Source organism: Uranotaenia lowii, chromosome 1 (assembly GCF_029784155.1).
Source record: "Uranotaenia lowii strain MFRU-FL chromosome 1, ASM2978415v1, whole genome shotgun sequence".
Taxonomy (NCBI): domain Eukaryota; kingdom Metazoa; phylum Arthropoda; class Insecta; order Diptera; family Culicidae; genus Uranotaenia; species Uranotaenia lowii.
The window spans coordinates 150,471,292-150,490,270 of NC_073691.1; the positions used below are offsets into that span (position 1 = coordinate 150,471,292).

The 18,979-nt window shown below is 36.2% G+C and overlaps 1 protein-coding gene across 2 annotated transcripts in view; it reads right to left on the reverse strand.

Annotated features, from left to right (window-relative positions):
- Positions 1 to 18,979, reverse strand: part of LOC129740482 (uncharacterized) — a 571,616-nt gene that overhangs the window by 512,200 nt on the left and 40,437 nt on the right. The gene's annotated exons all lie outside the window — the stretch shown is intronic.

Below are 18,979 nucleotides of genomic sequence, written 5' to 3' on the forward strand. Positions count from 1 at the left end.
CATCCCGCAAAGGCTTCGTGCCGCAAGCCGAAATGTGCCGGGATAAGGACGGGGGCATCCTGACGGACAATCGTGAGGTTCTGTATTTTGACCTTTAAAAGTCACCAAGGGAAATAAAAAATAAATTAATTTCGATCCCTAATGAACTCAAATTCATGAATTGATGAAATCATATGTTATCTAGAGATGAAAAATTTAGGCCAAAAATAAACTTTATGGGATCAGCCGTTTGATAGTAGTTCGCGTTTGCTAGTCACGACACGCATCATTATTTCTTCTTTTATTTCTGCTTGTGGTTCTAGAAATTCAGGAATGATTTTACGTTAATAATTTTCATTTTTTTGTGAAATCTCACTGCGTGAATTGGTGTACCTCACTAGAATGTAGATTAAATTTGCTTTCCAGTGAATATACTATTTATTGGTCCAAACAAAGTAAAAGCACTAAAATTCCAGATACAACCTGACAGTGGGCTACAAAAACAGATGAAATATCAAATTGTAAAAAAAATCGCGCAAGGTAGTGAACTTTGAAAAATTCCAATAAATTCAATTTTTGTTGCATCAAAAATCTTAAGACAGCCAACTACAAATTTTGCAGTCATAGTTTTTCAAAAACTCTACCATCGTTCAAACAGTTTTTACTAGCAATCGAATGAAAAGAAGGTTTTTCAGACCACTTTTTTGAACTTTTTGTGAACCTTTCATTACAAATTTAAAAAAAAATTTCTTGACTTCATGATGTAGACGTTAACTTTAGCTTTTATATACATAAGGCAAATATTTTTTTGGACGTGTAATATATTAACTACAGCAGTTTTCCTAAGGCATGTTTTTCGGTTTTTTTTTTCCTTTCATGCTGAATAACGAGAAAACTAGTAGCTTGCTAAACATAATGCTCTAAACATATTTTACTAACATTACAAGGTTTCTATTGATATAAGTTTTGTTTAGATCGGTTGAACACGCCAACAGTTATAACGAGTTGAGCTTGTAGTGTCAAATTGACACTCCTAACGCTGATTAGGGTAACGAAATCTAAAGCGGATGAGGGTTAAGAGACTTTTTAAAATTCCTTCATCTGTACGACTTGCAATTACCGAAAATCACTTTTTTAAATAGTATTCTAGTGAAACTTTTTAAAATGGTGTTCTTGTGAAATTTTGTTTCAATGGTAGAAGAAAAATCCTGGAAGTTATCGGTAATTCCTGGGAGGATTAACAGCTCTGAGAAGCTTCTGTTGATTTTTCATTTCATTATAGTAATTCCAATAAGAATGATTGTGAACCTTGTGTAATTAGAGCAATCCCTAAGAGGATTAGAGCAATCTCTTTGAGGATTAGACCCATCCCTGTGAGGATTAGAGCAATCCCTGTGACTATTAGAGCAATCCCTATGAGGATTAGAACAATCCATGTGATGATTAGCCCAATCCCTGTGAGGATTAGCCCAATTCCAGTGAGGATTGGAGCAATCCATGTGAGGACTAGAACAATCCATGTGAGGATTAAAGCAATCCCTGTTAAAAAAAAATCGCTGTGAGGAACAGAGAAACCCCTTTGAGGATTAGAACAATCCATGTGAGGATTAGACCAATCCCTGTGTGGATAAGATCAATCCCTGTGAGGATTAGAGCAATCCCTGTGAGGATTAGACCAACCCTCGTAAGGATTAGAGCAATCCCTGTGAGGATAAGAGCAATTCTTGTGAGGATTAGAGCAATCCCTGTGAGGATAAGACCAACCCTCGTAAGGATTAGAGCAATCCCTGTGAGGATTAGACCAATCCTTGTGAGGATTAGACAAATCCCTGTGAGGATTAGACCAACCCTCGTAAGGATTAGAGAAATCCCTGTGAGGATAAGAGCAATCCTTGTGAGGATTAGAGCAATCCCTGTGACTATTAGAGCAATCTCTATGAGGATTAGAACAATCCATGAGAGGATAAGATCAATCCTTGTGAGAGTTAAGCCAATCCCTGTGAGGTTTAGAGCAATCCCTGTGAGGATTAGTCCTTTCCCTGTGAGGATTATACTAATCCCAGTGAGGATGAGAGCAATCCCTGTTAAAATTAGAGCAATCCCTGTGAAGATTAGACCTATCCCCCTGAAATTCCCCCTGTGAAGATGAAAGTAATGCCCTTGTACCGACACTTAAAATTCCCCTTAGCGGGATATAGTAATTTCATTATGAGAATATTAGTAATAATCTGTGAGGATGGAAAAAATTCTCTTATGAGGATAATAGTAATTTCCCGATGAAATAGTAATCCCCATGAAAAGATAATCGAAATACCCCGGAGAGGATGAATGTGATTTCATAGGACAACAGTCATTCCCCTGAGATGGTAAAAGTAATTCCCTGTGAAAATGATGGTTATCTCCTTGTGAGAACAAAATGAATTCCTAGTGAGAACGACACCCCTTTAGATATTTTTGAGGGTCAAAAAACTGAAAACTTTGAGGCACCCCTAAATCAAGTCCGATTAAGCTGAAATTTTGCAAAGGCCAGTTTTTTTAACCCGATCAACAAAATGTATATGGACGGTTTTCAAAAGTCGATCATGAAATTTGCCTGTAAGGTTTCCTGATTACCCGGTTTTACCCGAACTTGCCCGGATAATTGATATAAAAATTAGGAAAAGTCCGGCCTGGCTGCTCAAGTTACGCTGAAAAATGTTTGGATTTTGTCCGGATTTATTCAATTTTTTTTACAAAAGGTTACAAAAAAACTCAAAATTGAGTTATTGTTATTTTAAGATTTTGCATCCAAAACCGAAGTTGTTTGAGCAAGTTTGAACAAAACAATGTTGGACGGATTTTTTTGAGCCACATATACAATTTAAAATCTTTTGACGTGTATTGATGGCAAAGCCGACGTTTTGACTACATTTAATTGGATATTGCCAAAATTTGGGTTGAGAATTTTCAAACTAGACAGCTGGATTTTGCTATGTTTTAAGTTAAAAAAAACACGCTTTTCCCGGTTCGAACACGCTTGGGTAAAATTCTGGCAACCTTAGTTTATCATAAATATTTCAAATTGCCCGGTTTTTCAAATTTAAAATTATGAAAAGTCCGGCGGTTCCGGTAGAAAAAAATGCTCATATTTCCCTCGGATCCACAATAATAACAAAATCCAAATCCAAAAAATTGTAAATGAATTATTTTTATCATACAACTTGAAATGAACTCCGCTGATGTGATTCAATAAAAATAAATTTTCACTTTTCCCCTTGAACTTTAATGAGAAGAACTTGCTTTCTTGATCAGCTTGCACAAATATTGCCCATTTTTTTAGATGAGAACTTTTGAACCCGGATTTTCGCTAGATTTTATGATAAAAATGCCCGCATTTCGCTGGACCGGATACGCTTGGAAAAAATTCTGGATAGCGTAGTTAACTGTATTTGGTTCATTTAAATCTTAATCAATTGATTAGAACTCGAACTACAGGGTCCGACAATTAAAGTGCTACATTGGAACTAATAAATGATTTGATCAAAACAAAAACTTTTTCTTTCAAATTTCATCAGATTTACATCAAAACAGATCATATTTTCAAATTCCATTGACGTCTTTCGATTTTTTTGTCCTTGAGCTTAGCCACTCGCTGCAGAAGCTAAAGGCACATATTCTAAAAAGCCCGCAGGTGGTTTTGTGGTATTTTATCCCAGGACTCAGAACTTCCAATCCGTCATGTTTTGTAGAGTAGACTTCGGGCTTCTGTATACCCTAGACAGCCTAGTCCATAGGGTTCAGGTCCGGCGAACTCCCCGACCACTCCGTACTCGAAATTAACCCTCAAAAAAAAATCGCACACAAAAATTGGGACCTCTTTCCTTCGTAAGCCAATGCGAAGTCCTGCTGAAAAACCACCAAAATTGGGACGTGTACACAGTTCGAGGACATTCCGTAGAACTATTTTCGATACGTAAATTGATTGATCTGCACCTCTTCAGGGTGTTTAGATGATCTTCACCAGGAAAGTACGGGCGATTCCGACCCAGACTTTTAATAAGACAGATTTCTGTCGTCTTGTGGCCTTTAATACGTTTGCATAGGTTCGTGATCTTTCTGGCAACCAAAATCTGTAGTTCTGTTTTTTCACGAACCGCTGAACGGCGATGAATTCATCGGCAGAAAACACGATATTCTCCAATTTTTCCATGCACGGACCGCGTAAGCTGCGCCTTTGCCCTTTCTACCCGCTCTTGCTTCTGTTCAAACGAGAGGTCTTGAAATCTTAGAATCTTGTAAGGCTGGGCCTAAAGATCATCTTCCAAGATCCGACGGCGATTTTGATCCGGTGTATTAAAATCTATCGCCATTATCGCCAGTGTTCGACATAATGTTAACAAGGTGACAAGGTGTCTTCTAACTCGGTTTTGTATACTTCGTAATAATCACTCCTATAGTTTTGTAGCAGTTCAGTTGACGGACCCTGTAATATTCATGGATATATTATAAATGATTATAAATAAGGCCGGAACTAATATAAAATCCTTTTTTGTCACTCGGAGTTGGATCATCGCAAGGGGAGGGTGGGGGATCATGAAAAAATAATGCGAAAAACAAATAAATTGGAATAATTTGCACGAAAGCATGTATGCAACAAAATTGCATGATATATTTTTGCACAAAACCTAGAGATCAAGTAATTTTTCATCGGAAAAATCAATTAAGTCAAAAATACAAAAGGTGAAATAACTCTCATCTTCCACAATTTTTTTAGTCTTTCAATTTTTGGGTATTTTTTTTAGAAATTTAAATAAAATACAAAACAATTTTTTTAATCCTCCCATCGTGATTTTGGGAAGTTACAAAGAGAGTGAGGGGGGGTGGTCTGTGACAAAAGAAGATATTGATATTTGTTCCAGTCTTAAAGTGATCATATTTTTGTAAATTCCACTGTATTCACTCTTGGATCAACTTTCATTTATCATTATACTTTTTGTATAGACCGTTTTTAATTCTTCATTGTTTTTTTTGCCAAATGATCAATTAATGATTTTTTCGAATAAAATCTTTTCCAATTTACTCAAAGATAGGATTTCAGAAGATTCAATGGATAAAAATCACAAAAAAAAAATAATTTGAAATGAAAAACATTCCGTTCATCTGTCTGGGATTATAGCCGGTATCGACACTCAAAGTTTGACCTTAAAAACTCCAGCACACTGAATACCTTCCATACAATCTTCAAGCTTCTAATCACACAAACTTATTTAAAATTTAGCATTTATCTTTCTGGATTCCAAAAAAAAACACTGTCAGTTTCGAGGAACGATTTGTGGCGTTACATGCCATCATTCGATTCTGCTTCCGCAGAAACATGAATGAAACCATCAATTAAAAATAAGCGTTTTTCTAGCAATAAATTTTTCTGCCTGGTTCTGACTTTTCATGGGTTGGTGATTCGGTTGAACCTGAGAGTAATGCGATAAAAATGCAATGCATGGATGATTGAATGTTTTCTGAAACCTAATTGGATTCCAGTCACAATTATTTCAATCGTTCCAGCTTCGAATGAAATCGTTATTTTTATTTATAATTGCATTTTATTAGGACCTTTTTAAAATCAATTGAAAGAATTTATTTATTTTTATTTACATAGTATTCCGTTTCACGACATAACTTGACGAACATAATTCCTAAAATTCACTCGGTCCATGGCAACCGTTCTCCAATTTTTCTCGGCACCCCACGTTCGCCACGCTCCACTTGGTCTAACCACCTCGCTCGTTGCGCCCCGCTCGTCTCGTTCCTACCGGATTCGTAACGAACACCTGTTTTGCAGGACAGTCGCAACATGTCCCGCCCAGCGTATATGGCCAGCCTTAACCACCTTCTGGATACTGGGTTCGCCGTAGAGTCGCACGAGCTCGTGGTTCAACCTTCGCCTCCACACTCCGTTCTCCTGCAAGCAGCCCAAGATGGTTCTTAACACTCGTTGCTTGAATACTCTGAGTGCACGCAGGTCCTCCTCGAGCAATATCCATGTCTCGTGCCCGTAGAGAACAACCGGTATAATGAGCGTCATATATAGGTTACACTTCGTGCGAGGGCTAAGTCTTCTCGACCGCAGTTGTTTGTGGAGTCCATAGTAGGCACTACTTCCGCTGATAATTCGCCTCCGGATCTCACGACTGGTGTCATTGTCTGCGGTCACCAGTGAGCCGAGATAGACAAAGTCTTCGACTATCTCCAGCTCGTCGCCGTCGATCGTGACCTTGTTATTACTGGACAAGCGGGTTCGGTCGGTCTCGGATCCGGAGGCCAGCATGTACTTCGTCTTAGACGTATTAATCATCAACCCAATCCTTCCTGCTTCGCGTTTCAGTTTGCGGTAGATCTCCTCCACCGCCGCAGATGATCTGCCGACTATGTCAATGTCATCGGCAAAGCAGATAAGTTGACTGGATCTGTTGAAAATCGTGCCCCGCATTTCACCCACCGCTCGTCGAATAACACCTTCTAGCGCCACGTTGAACATCATGCAGGATAGACCATCACCTTGTCGAAGCCCCCTGCGCGATTCGAATGAACTCGACAATTCACTCGAGATCCGCACACAGCACTGCGTTCCATCCATCGTCGCCTTGATCAGTCTGATCAGCTTCCCGAAAAAGCCGTTCTCGTCCATGATTTTCCATAGCTCGTTACGGTCGATCGTGTCGTATGCGGCTTTGAAGTCGATGAACAACAGCCCATATATTTTCTAGTTCCTTACACAGTTGACAGTTTGTCATTAAATTCGAAAGCCATTAAAGCGTCCAATAATTTCGAACTGGGTTCCTACTGAGACCATCACAGTAGAGAAATTTTGACCCAAAATGAGTGTTCCAAGTTATTTGTCAGCACTCGTCGGTCCATAAAGAAACCAACTCGGAGAACATATTAATCAGTGGCATCTTTAGAGAGTCTACGTGAACAAATAAGGGGAAGTGTCATTTGAAATAAATGTATTAGTCACTGGAATATTGACTCTTAATTTGGTTTTATTTTATTTGAAAGAATCACTTCAACAAATATTGAAATGAATTCCGAGTACAGATTTTTTTAAAGGTTTGTTTACCACCAGAAGAGAATTGACACGAAAGTTTTAAAAAGTTTCTTTTTTCAAGTTTATGTAAAATCATAATTAAAATGAAACAATTATCTGTCCTATACAGACTCTCAAGAGAAATGTGAAAAAATGGTATATTTTTGATGACTAATTTATCCCAACCGATACATCGTTTTTAAAACTTCATCCCGAATCCGGTACATCTCAACCGGTCCCGTTAATTTCCGGCAAGCGGAAGGAAGAACGACTCAAGACGGCTCTCATGTATTAAACATAGCTTCGCTCCTGCACTCGCTCGGTCGACTGCCAGTTTTTGGCCCAGTAAGGGGGGATGATGGTAATAAAAATGAAATCATTCACATGTATTCTCCCCGGATTGTTTCAGTCCTTAGCAAGTCGGTGAAGATTCTCCCGGGCAGCCAACAGTCGTCAAGCCAGTTGGTTCGGTATCTTTGCTTCAACAATATTCGAATGGACTGGTTGGGAATGCGAGCAAAAAAAAATCGCAATAAGAACAGCTCCATTAAAATGGGGTATACTTTTTGAATAATTTCTGGTCCAACTGTTTTCGAATGTTGATTCCCGGTATTTTCGTTTCGCCTTTCTTCCTTCGGAAGAGCAATTTCGCTGGGAAGAAATATGATCTCCTTGATGCTTTTTTTATAATGATCAAGAAATTTCGCCGTGGAAGAACATACTTGTGAGAAGCAATATGCCAACCGTAAACTTATTTTACGTCTGATGCAGTTAAAAAAGATGGCAACGTTTCTTAATGTCAGTGGCTAAACAATATAACCTTTGACCGTGAAAAGAATATGCTTCTTTACACGTTTGACTGTTTTAAGATTATTGCCGAGTTGTTATGTTCTGAGTTTTTGTATCGTTTTTTTTTGGCACTCTCTTTTTATTGGAAGTCATGAAATGATTTCTTGAATAATGCTCATTGAATCACCTTTTCAATTGTTTTTTAGCTATCACAACTCTGTTTAGCGAAGGAAGAAAATGTTTCTCTGGGCAATCTAATAGAGCTTCTTATGGTTTAAATTCCTGATGCAAAAGGAAAAAAGCAACTCCCCACTAAGCCAAGATGTGTCAGTCGTGTATTTTGAGATAGTTTAATTGTTGATTCGAAGCCAGTAATATACGACCAATTTGATCAAAACTCAATGATTTACCATGGCAAGGGTAAAACATTCCTTAAAAACCATTGATTTTTTCCAACTTTATGTATCCTACATATCCTTGTTATTTGTAAGCAAATACAAAAAATTTTTGTTTGTATTTTCAATTTCAAGTGATGATCACTTTCCCAAACTCAACATCCCAAACTTTTGCTACACACACATACAAGAGGGCCATTGGGCATAAATACATTAGGAGGTTTGCGGAAAATGAAAAATTCAACCAAAATGTTGGTTTTTGTGAAATAAATTCTCCATTTCTCAAAAAATAAAAGTCATCAAGTATATTTCGAATAATTTGCTAACAAGTGGAAATGGTTATGTGAATATTTCATTAAATTTCAGTGTGGAACCATTTTAATAAGGCACATTAAACGGTTCCCTCAGATCCTTTGTTGACGTATTCGGGACTATCTTATTAAATTCTGAACCAGAAAGATGAAGACAAGAGCTCATCATGCAACACTTTTCAACTTCAATGGCTGCTGAAAACTAAATGTCAACACGTCATCGTACCGCTTGTAAATCAAAAGTTTTAAGGTTGATGGGACATCAACTTGGTGTAGTCAGAAAAATTATTGGTTTCACCAGTTATTTAACGAAAGCATGCGATTTTCACAAAACTTAGAAAAAGCGGTAAGTTCCTGTTTCGATTCCTTTACACGCTGAGTAAACAAAGCAAAATTTTGGGTCCTCATTTAATTTTGACTCAGCAATAGTTTTCAGCTCAATTTTGGGATGGAAAAAAGTTTGAAAAGGAAAATAGTTGTTAAGAAATTTATATATTTTTAGTATCAAATGATGGAAAAGCAATCATTTTGTTTGATAATCCATCTGAAAACAGAAATATTGGAATAAATTAATTTGAACTTAAGAGGTAAACTATCCGACGTTAATTTTATTCCTCGGAAATATAATAAAGTAAAAATTTAGAATAGTTTAGCCTCTTTTCCAGCACGTTTAGTGAAGTTTTTTTTATATTGGACAAGCTGACCCGGTGTGCTTTTAAAATTCATGGAAATTGAACAAAAGAAATAAATTCTTGTTCTCTTAAAGATTCCTTTCTGTTTTTAAAAACTATCCTATTTTTTCCAATCATTATTATCTGAAATTAGGATTCTGCATTTGTTTATTAATAGGTTCCTAAATTCTGTCACAATAAATATTTTACTTGTATATAATTTCTCTCCCAAGCCAAATTTGATTCCATTCGCTTGATTACTTTCCAAGTCATTAAGAATACAACTATGAGAGTTTTCCTGTTTAACCGAGAAAACGTTTCTCGTACCCCAATCCCTTTTATGCAAAATCTGCTCGATCAATTCTCGAGTTATTAAAAAAAAAGTACAGTTGCACCCCGCTCCCTTGTCAAGCTCCCCACTGAATAGAAACGAGAAATCTTAATTTCTTTCCATATACTTTCCTATGACAAATTGGACCCCATTTGCTTAAAATGTTATCGAGTTATGCGTAAATGTCTGAAAGTCCCCTTTTCCGTAATCATCTTCTCACTGGAGGGTTCCCGGATAAGAAAAGGGACGTTTCTCTATCCCAAAAACCCTATCCTACTCAAGTTGGTTTCTTTCGTATGACTCATTAGATATGCAACAAAAAAAAATGTATGCAACTCCCGTCTCTTCTTCCTATCTCACTCGATGGAAGAAGGGAAAAGTCCCAAATAATAATAGAAACATTACTCGTATAAAAAAACACTACTTTACCAAATTCGATACCTTGCGACTGATTCACTCTCAACATCTTTAATCAAATTGTGGTGGTTTCCTCTGCTGTTCCTATTTATTCACTGGGGTCAAGAGGAGAGGGTCTCAACAACCATAGAATATATTTCCCTAACCAAACATCCTCCCATGCCAAATAAAGTTCCTATTGGTCGATTTTTTTCACCAGCGCTGCACAAAAATGTATGGGAGCCCCCTCCCACTTTATGTTTTTGTAATGAAAGGTGGGAGGAGCTTCAAACCATCTTAGGAACATTTTGTTCAGCCAAATACCCTCGCATGCCGAATTTGATTTCCTTCGCTTGATCAGTTATCGAGTATTGCAATAATTTGTATGGGCCTCATCCCTTTTCCTATCCACCCAATGACAATCAGAAGGAGTTTCAAACAATCATTGAATCTTTTCCCATATCCAAATATCCTCCCAAGCCAATTTGGTTTCATTTGCTCGAATAGTTATCGATTTTTGCAATAGAAATTGTATGGAAGCTCCCCTTCCCTTTTCAATCTCTCCTCTGGAAGTAGAGAGGGGTCTCAAATAATCATTGAAACATTTCTCGCATCAAAATACCCTCACATGCCCAATCTGGTTCCATTTGCTTGACTAATTCCTGAGTGATGTTAAAAATTGTAAGAGAGCTCTCCTCCCTCCTTCCTTTTTCCCCTCTGAAAAAAGAGGGCTCCAAACATGCATAGAAATATTTCTCGTAGCCAAATCCCCTCCCATGCCGAATTTGGTACCATTTGCTTGAATGGTTATCAAGTTATGCAAGCATTTTGTGTTTGCTTTGGAGACCCCTCCCCTCTTTCAGTAAGAAGGCGGTGTCAAAAATGTAATAAGAATATTCCCCGGCTTCAAAAGCACTCAAGTGCCAAGTCTATTGGGAGCAGACAAACAGACACCTAGAAATCAATTTTCATATATTCCCTGAATAGTTTTGTCGTACAAGTAAGCAAGGTTGCCGAAAAAAATTCTGTGTTTTTGAGAAAAAAAATTCTGAATTTCTGTGATTTTACCCAAAAATTCTGTGATGGTTTTCTGTGATGCTTTTTTCTTTATTATCATAGAAAATTCATGATAAATTGGGTCTTTTCTATATTTCAGTTTGGCAAAATCAATTATAATTACATATCTAATCATACTTTTTTAATTCAAAGTAAAAAATCTAAATTTTATATTGGCTTAAAAATCATAATTTTGGGAAATCCATTCAAAATTCAAATATTCTGTGTAATCTTTGAATTTTTAAAAATTCTGTGTTCTGTGACACAGATTCTGTGATGAAAATTTGCTCAAAATTCTGTGACATTACAGATTTTTCTGTGATTTCGGCAACCTTGCAAGTAAGTGCACTCGTTTACAGCTTCCGGTCAAAATTACTCATGAAGCTTACGGAGATTCGATTCAGCGCGTTCGAATTGATTAGAAGCTTCCACATTTGAGCATTCATTGCTCTGAAAATATTATAAAGATAAAATTTACCGAGACAAAAAGGTGAATGCTTGTGAAATCCAAAAAGGTAATTTTCTCCTAGTCGCGGTAAAACTCACCTCACAATGGAGTAGAATTCACTTAGAAAAAAAGGTAAATCCAAAGATGGTATTTTCAACCTCTTCGAGGTAAAGTTTAACTCGTAGCTAGGTGAAGTTGTTCTGGATTGCGCTGAACAAAACGGTACAATTCACCTCGAAATAAAGGTAACTATTTTCAGAACCCGTTTATTGAGGTTAAGTTGTTTTTCCATTCAGGAATAAGTTTTGTTTCGTGCGTAATACGTAAAAATAGGAACAGAAAGGTAAATTTAGCATTATAGATTTAATTTTGTTGTGCTAGTTCTCATCATAAAACTATATTACTGGCCTACCTGAGCTACGAAGTGTTTTCCTCATCATTCCAGAACAGCCAATATTACCCTCCAGCCGGCCGGAGAAGGGACGGACTGCGCTAATTTTAAGATGATTCAGTGGCCAATGGCGCGGAAAGACACGGAAAAAGTAGCGTTTGATGGCCGAAAGGATGCAAAAGTGTTTTCATCCGAAGAAACGGAACATTCAAGAAATAAAAACGGAATTCCCAAGCCGGATCGTCGGAAGGAAGAAATTTATTGAAACATAGATTCCCAAAACATTAATCACATAGATAGGGGAGATGAGGGCATAATGGGCACCTTAAGGAAAATGCTTATTTAACCATAGAGAACAGCTGTAATATGTGAATTACATCATTGTTTCGTGTTCCGACATTCAAATAGTCTATTGTCTAATTGGATGAAACTTGAAAAAGTAGATAAAAACGTTTAAAAATGCATTTTAAAAAATTTTGCCGAAAGCTGAAAACCAGTCACTGTAGAGGCATAATGAGAAACCTCCCGAGGCAGTATGAGCACCATTAATGAAGGCATAATGAGCATTTTCTGCCGGGGAATCTAGCAGCGAATTCGACTCGATGAAGTCAATTGAGTAATAGAGCTACAGCTCAACTTGTATCGTCTGACGATTTGGCCTATTGGTTAGATGTCGGAGAGATAATCAGTAGGCTCGAGTTCGATTCCTGGTGGAGGTGATTTTTTTTTTTCTTCATTTATCATTTATGATCATGATTGCACTAAACGGTGAGGCGTAGATTCATCAAACAAAGCAAAAACAAAATAATCTAGGTCTGTTTGAAGAATTCAAAGAATTAACACATGTTCATACATTATGTTTCTGGTGTTTTGTTTGACGGATGATGCTTTGATGCTATTAGCCGTATAATGTAACAATAAAAAAAATCAATCATGAATGGTATGTGCAAAAAAAATCCCCTCGGACAGGAATCGAACTCGAGTCTACTGATTACCTCTCCGACATCTAACCAATAGGCCAAATCTTCAGACGATACAAGTTGAGCTGTAGCTCTATTATTCAGTTGACTTCATCGAGTTGAATTCGCTGCTAGATTCTCCGGCAGAAAATGCTCAATATGCCTTCATTGAAAGTGCTATGTTCGCCTCTAGTGAACAAATTAAAGTAAAAACGCGTTTTACAATTGATTAAAGTGAAAAATCAAAAATTTTATGATGCTGAAAATTTAGAAACAATGTGTAGATCATGTTGCAGTGCATACATTTCAGATCAAGATGATTTAAAAATCATAAAAGCTTATTTGGTGATGCTCAAAAATTATAATATTTTCGTCACTTGAGAACCTAGCTGGTTATTATTTAATATTTCTGTAAATATGAAAAGGATATTTCTTTTTTGGTGAAAAATTAATACTATAGGTAGTACGAAACAAGTCCTCATGAAAATTTGTTTAAGAAAATACGTACTTATGTAGAAAAATGGACTTCTCATTATGCCTCGGGTGCTCGTTATGCCCTCATCTCCCCTAATTAAAAATAATCATAAAATTTTGAATGAATTTGTGTCTTTGTTTTATTGATTTGGTGAATAACCAAAATAACGAAAAACCTCCTTTAAGACAGCGAATGGGAAACCGGTTTTTTTTTTTTTTGTTTCGATTATAGTCGTTTTACCATCATTATGGCATTCGCGACTTTATCAACGTTGCAGTTGGCGGATCGTTATTGAAAAACTTATCCGGTACAACTGTGTTTGATGTTTACTCTTGGGCTCGAACTCGCGGACATCTGCTCAGGAGACAACAGACTTGCCAACTGAGCTATATCACAAGCCCAAACCGGTAGAATGTACCTTTTTGCTCAGTGAATCCTAGAAAGGTCAAATTAACTTTTTTAGGAGAAAAGAAAAACGGTACAATTCACCTTTCTGCTAGGTGAATGAAAAAAAGGGTAAAATTTACCTCAAAAAAGGGGTGGAAAAAAACTACCTCGTAACTCGGTGAATTTAACCTTTTTTTTTATTTTTAGTGCGGGATATTTTGTTTCAAGAAGAAGCGCTGCCCCACACGGAAAATAATAAAACGGTAAAATTTACCGAGATAGCAAGGTGAACGCTCGTGAAAGCCAAAAAGGTAACTTCTACCTCTTTGATGTGAAACTCACCTCACAGCGAGGTAAAATTGACCTGAATCGTTGTTGGATAAAAGGTATAATTCACCGAGATAAAAGGTGAATCACCTGCATTGAGCTAAATATAAAAGTATAATTCCCTAGATAGAAGGGTAAATCCAAATAAGGTAAAACTTACCTCGTAGCGACGTGGAGTTGACCAAGATTGAGCTAAACAAAACGGTACAATAATTCATCTAAAAAGAGTAACTATTTGCCGAACCCGTTTATTGAAGTTAAGCTGTTTTGTCGTTCAAAAAGGAAGTTTTGCATCGTGCCCAATATGTGAAAATCGGAACAGAATGGTAAGTGTTTCATTAGATATCATTTAGTTGTGCTGGTGGTCGTCATAATACTTTGCTTTTGTTTCAGATCAGCTCACAGAGCTTCGAGGTGTATTCCATGTCATCCTCCAGATATTTATCATTTCGGAAAAGCTGTACCTGACTGGACCAGACGGAACTGCAGGAGGATTCAGCGGCCATAATGGCTCGGAAGAACGCAAAGACCGAATTGCCACGAGCCTGGCGAAAAATTTTTTTGAAACACGGTGATACATTTCAAAAATAAATATAAGGTCAAAGTCTCTATTTATTTGAAATAAATATCAATTTTGGAATGAATTTTGTTCTTATTTTTATTGAAGAAACCAATTAAACCAACTTGCATTTACCTTTTAAATCAGTGAATAGGAAAACGGTATTATTTACTATTTTTCGAGGTGAATGCAAAAAAGGTTAAACTTACCTTTTTGCTAGGTGAATCGAAAAAAGATAAAATTTACCTTTTTGCTAGGTGAATGAAAAAAAAGGAAAAATTTACCTAAAAAGGGGTGGAAAAAAATCACCTCGCTTCTCGGTAACTTTTACCTTTTTTTTATTTTCCGTGCAAAATAATCAATGCAAAGCGGGTTGGTCCAGAAGGGATGAGTTGAAAAAAGGGTTGAAGAAACATGTTGAAACATTTCAATAAAAAAAAAACAACTTTCTTATCGCACTTTTATAGAATTTTTAACTTTCTGTACATTCCTGGAGATATTTTCATCAAAAAACCATAAACTGAGTTTTGAGTTAAATTTCTTAACCAGCTTCTAAATGTTTTATCTAGGTCAAGCAAAAATTCAGCAAAAAAGTTAAAAATTTATAATACTAATCTGTTTTTCCTTGATATATGTAGGCGTTTAACCTGCTGATATGGGCAATTAAAAACCTGTCTTCTATTCCAATATCTTGTCATCTACAACTTTGTCAAAAGCTTCAATTTGTTGAAATACCGATTTCCAGATAAATTAGAAAGAAAAACCATTTATATTTTTGTTCACAGAATCTGTACGCATAATAATTAAAGTTCAATACATTTTAACAAAACTGACAAAAATCTTGTTTGAATTTTTAGATTTTTTTTTTTGACTTTATATAACAATTAAATTTTTCATGCCATGTGTCAAAATCGTATTACCCACAAACAACACTGATTAGATCTATTGAATCTCCAGCCATAGCGTCAATCGGTTGTATGCGCATATTACCCAATATGCGCATTAAGGAACACTTGCCCCTAAATGAAATATAGCTAAAAACATAAATATGCGCATTAAGCCCGTCAGTTTCGGAAATCGACTATTTTGACTTCTTTTATTATAAAATTATTTTCACAAAACTGTAAAAGATTTGAGCAGAAAAATTGCTCTAAAGTATATAAAACAGATGTCCGCTCATGTGCATATAGTTTTCAGACTCCTATCTATTGGAATATTGGAGAAAATGAGTGCTTTACTTAATATGCGCATATAGCCCGCCTCTCCCTTAAATGCAACCGCTCGGCAATAATGTAAGGGAGAAGCAGGCTATATGCGCCTATTAAGCAGAATTCTGACTGATTTAAAAATATACTTTTCCCATTTCGTAGCAGCTTCGATCATGGTTTCTTCCTAAAATCTCACTGTCGATAAAATGTCTTCGGAGAACACAGACGCAATAACTGTATTATACAGGAAAAACCATTTATATCCCGGCCAATATCATAATCTTACTGGTTATTGATCCAGTTCCTAGAGAAGGAAATCGGAACATCAATACTCGTGGAAAGCTCAGTGGGCTCACATTTGCCTGGAAAAAGAATACACGTGCAACAGTTTTTGTTGTTGTTCGAAGCCATTTTCCGCGTTGCACCCACAGAGACGGAAAAGTAGGACATATCTAGATGAAAAGCTGTGCCTATTTTCGCCCATGCCGAAAGCTAGGATTTTTTTTTTTTGGTTCCATAAGTAAAGCAACTGATTCGATTAATTGTCATATTTACTGTCATAAATATGTATCATTCTATAAATTGATTTTAACAAAACCATAATCTTTAACGATTAATCATTCACAGCGTCAGCCCAATTGGACAGATACTTTTATTGAAATTAACAACGCGACATGCGGATAAAAAAATTGTTCCACTCTCATTCGGAAGGGTAAAAAATCGACCGACAAAACACACTCGAAGGGAAGAAAAAAAGATCACCGGAAACAACCGAATGATGATCAATGTTAATTTATGGCTTCAAGCCGGAGCCCCAAATTTCGAAGCGTCAGCTATCCTGCCACCGCAGATTGTGATGACCAAATACATGTATGTGGCCAGGACGATTTGTGTGTGTCCCTTGGAATAACCGTCATTCGAGGAGTCGTAAATTTGGACAGAAGGGAATGTTTTTGGATGATGTTTTTTTCCTGAACATGGGAAAAAAACTAACTGTTCTTAAAAGAAGTTTGATGCCTTAATTATTTGTTATAAAATTAAGTTTTTCTTAAACTTCACAATTTTCTATGCACATTCTTGAATAAATGATTAATAAACCACCAAGTGTTGACAGATATTTACAGGTGCACTGATGGGTGGATTTTTAAATTTTCGCTTTTTGTGTCACGTGTTTGCTCATCCATTTCCGGCAATCACGTCGACATCATGTCCCATTTGGGGACGGTCAATTGCCAGCGCATCAGGATGGCTCAATGATTTCTGGCCACGGTTACCAGCCAGATTTGATAAATAAACGCGACACATATTTTTTTTAATTTTTTTTAAAGAAATTTTTATTAACCTTTTAATCATTACATTTAAGTTATATCTCAGAGAACAGACGTACAAGCTCGAACAAAAAATCGTCAAAAAAGTGTGTAAAATTTCAAATGTTATCACCAAAAAAAAATACGTTAGAAATCGATTACAAACAGTGCCATCTATTGCGCCGTTCAAAAGTCACAAATCAACTTTAAAGTGCCCAGTTTTCAAAAAGGCTTAATCATATATAAACTCACAAAAAATCAAAAAGGGTGTTGGGATTTTTACACAAGTTTTGTGGGCTAGCTTGTACGTCTGTTCTCTGTGGTTATATTATTACAGTTTATTAAGTGTTCAGATCAATTATGATCAGTTCAACTCTTCGATTAAGTAAATTTTAAACTTTGTTTATTTGATTTAAATTTGCTAGAGCAATAATTAATTTGATTCACAGGAGAATATCCAGTAGAGAATTGCGACATTTTGATTATTTCGACTAAATGTATGTACCAATTGTGATGTTAAAAGAATCGTCTTACTTACGATTCAATCTCTCGAAAGTTTAGTAAATTTGTGTCTTTCTTCACTCAACTTAAAAAAGCATTTTGCCTTCGATAGAAATGAACATAGAAGAAAGGACCTTTTTTGAATTTGTGACAGTGTTTTCAATAACAATTACGGCAATTATTATCTTTTTTTCTAATCATTAAATTTTCTTTGAAATTTTAGCTTTTTTGCCATAATATTAGAATAAAAATCACCTATTCGGTAATTTGCTTGAAAATTTGTACAAAGTAAGATATATGTGTAAAGTTAACAGCGTATATATTTTTTTTTTTTTTTAACTGAAAGTTAAAGTGTATTCGGATCATAAAAAGGTTACTTAAATTACTCGTCTGTACCTGAAACTTGTAAAGCGACATTTTTGTTGCAGCCGGGATCGTCAATCAGGAAATTTACGTTAAAGAAAGCCTTCAAAAGCCTTTGCTGCCTTTCCTTAAGAAACATGGCTTGTCTGAACTGGTTTTGCCGGACTAGGCATCCTTCCATTATGAAAAAAGACCTTGGAGTGGTATGCCTCCAACAACATTCAGGTTTTGCCCTAGGATAAGAACCCCTCCCTACACACCAGAACTTCTCCCAATCGAAAAATAATGGACGATAGTTAAGCAAATCCGTAAGAAGACCCAAAATATTGAAGTTCAAAGCAAACTGGTGTTATGTGCCGGAGAAAGTTGTTAAGGTGACTGTACAAAATCTGTTGGCAGGCGTCAAACGAAAGTCTCGCCAATTTGAACAAGGTCGACCGGAATATTAACTGAGTATTTTTTCTGTCTTTTATACATATTGAACTTCAAAAAGAAAGAAACTTTGATATTTTTTTCATAAAAACATAATCGATTTACACGCAAATTAGTTTGGCCACTTTTTGGTCCGAACACCCTTTAGAGTTCTAGGTAAAATTTCTTTACTTGGCTCAGGATACTAAGGAGCGACTCAATACGAAGTTTTGGCCAACACTATTTTGCATTGTTTATTTACATATTTCATGACATTTAATATGATTTATGACAAAATTTTACGTAAATATTATATCTACAACATGTATAACTAGCGTTAAGGAATGTTTCCAGCAAATTTCTGAATCATAAACACGGTTCGCAAAAAAACTGGTTTACAGTTTTGACTCTACCTGTAAAACAACCGCCCCAATTTTCATCACAAATTCCATTTTGAAATCGTCTTAAAACCTACATGGTTGTTTTCAAGTTTGTAAATTTATGGGTGCAAATTAAAATTCAAGATTGTTGAAAATGAGTGGGATAGAGTTATCTTTAATCAGGTTTGTTCGTCAAGTCCTTAAGCAACTACCCATTTCATTAGCGATAGCTATTTGTCACTTTCCACTTCTCGTATTCCCTAACCGGGAAA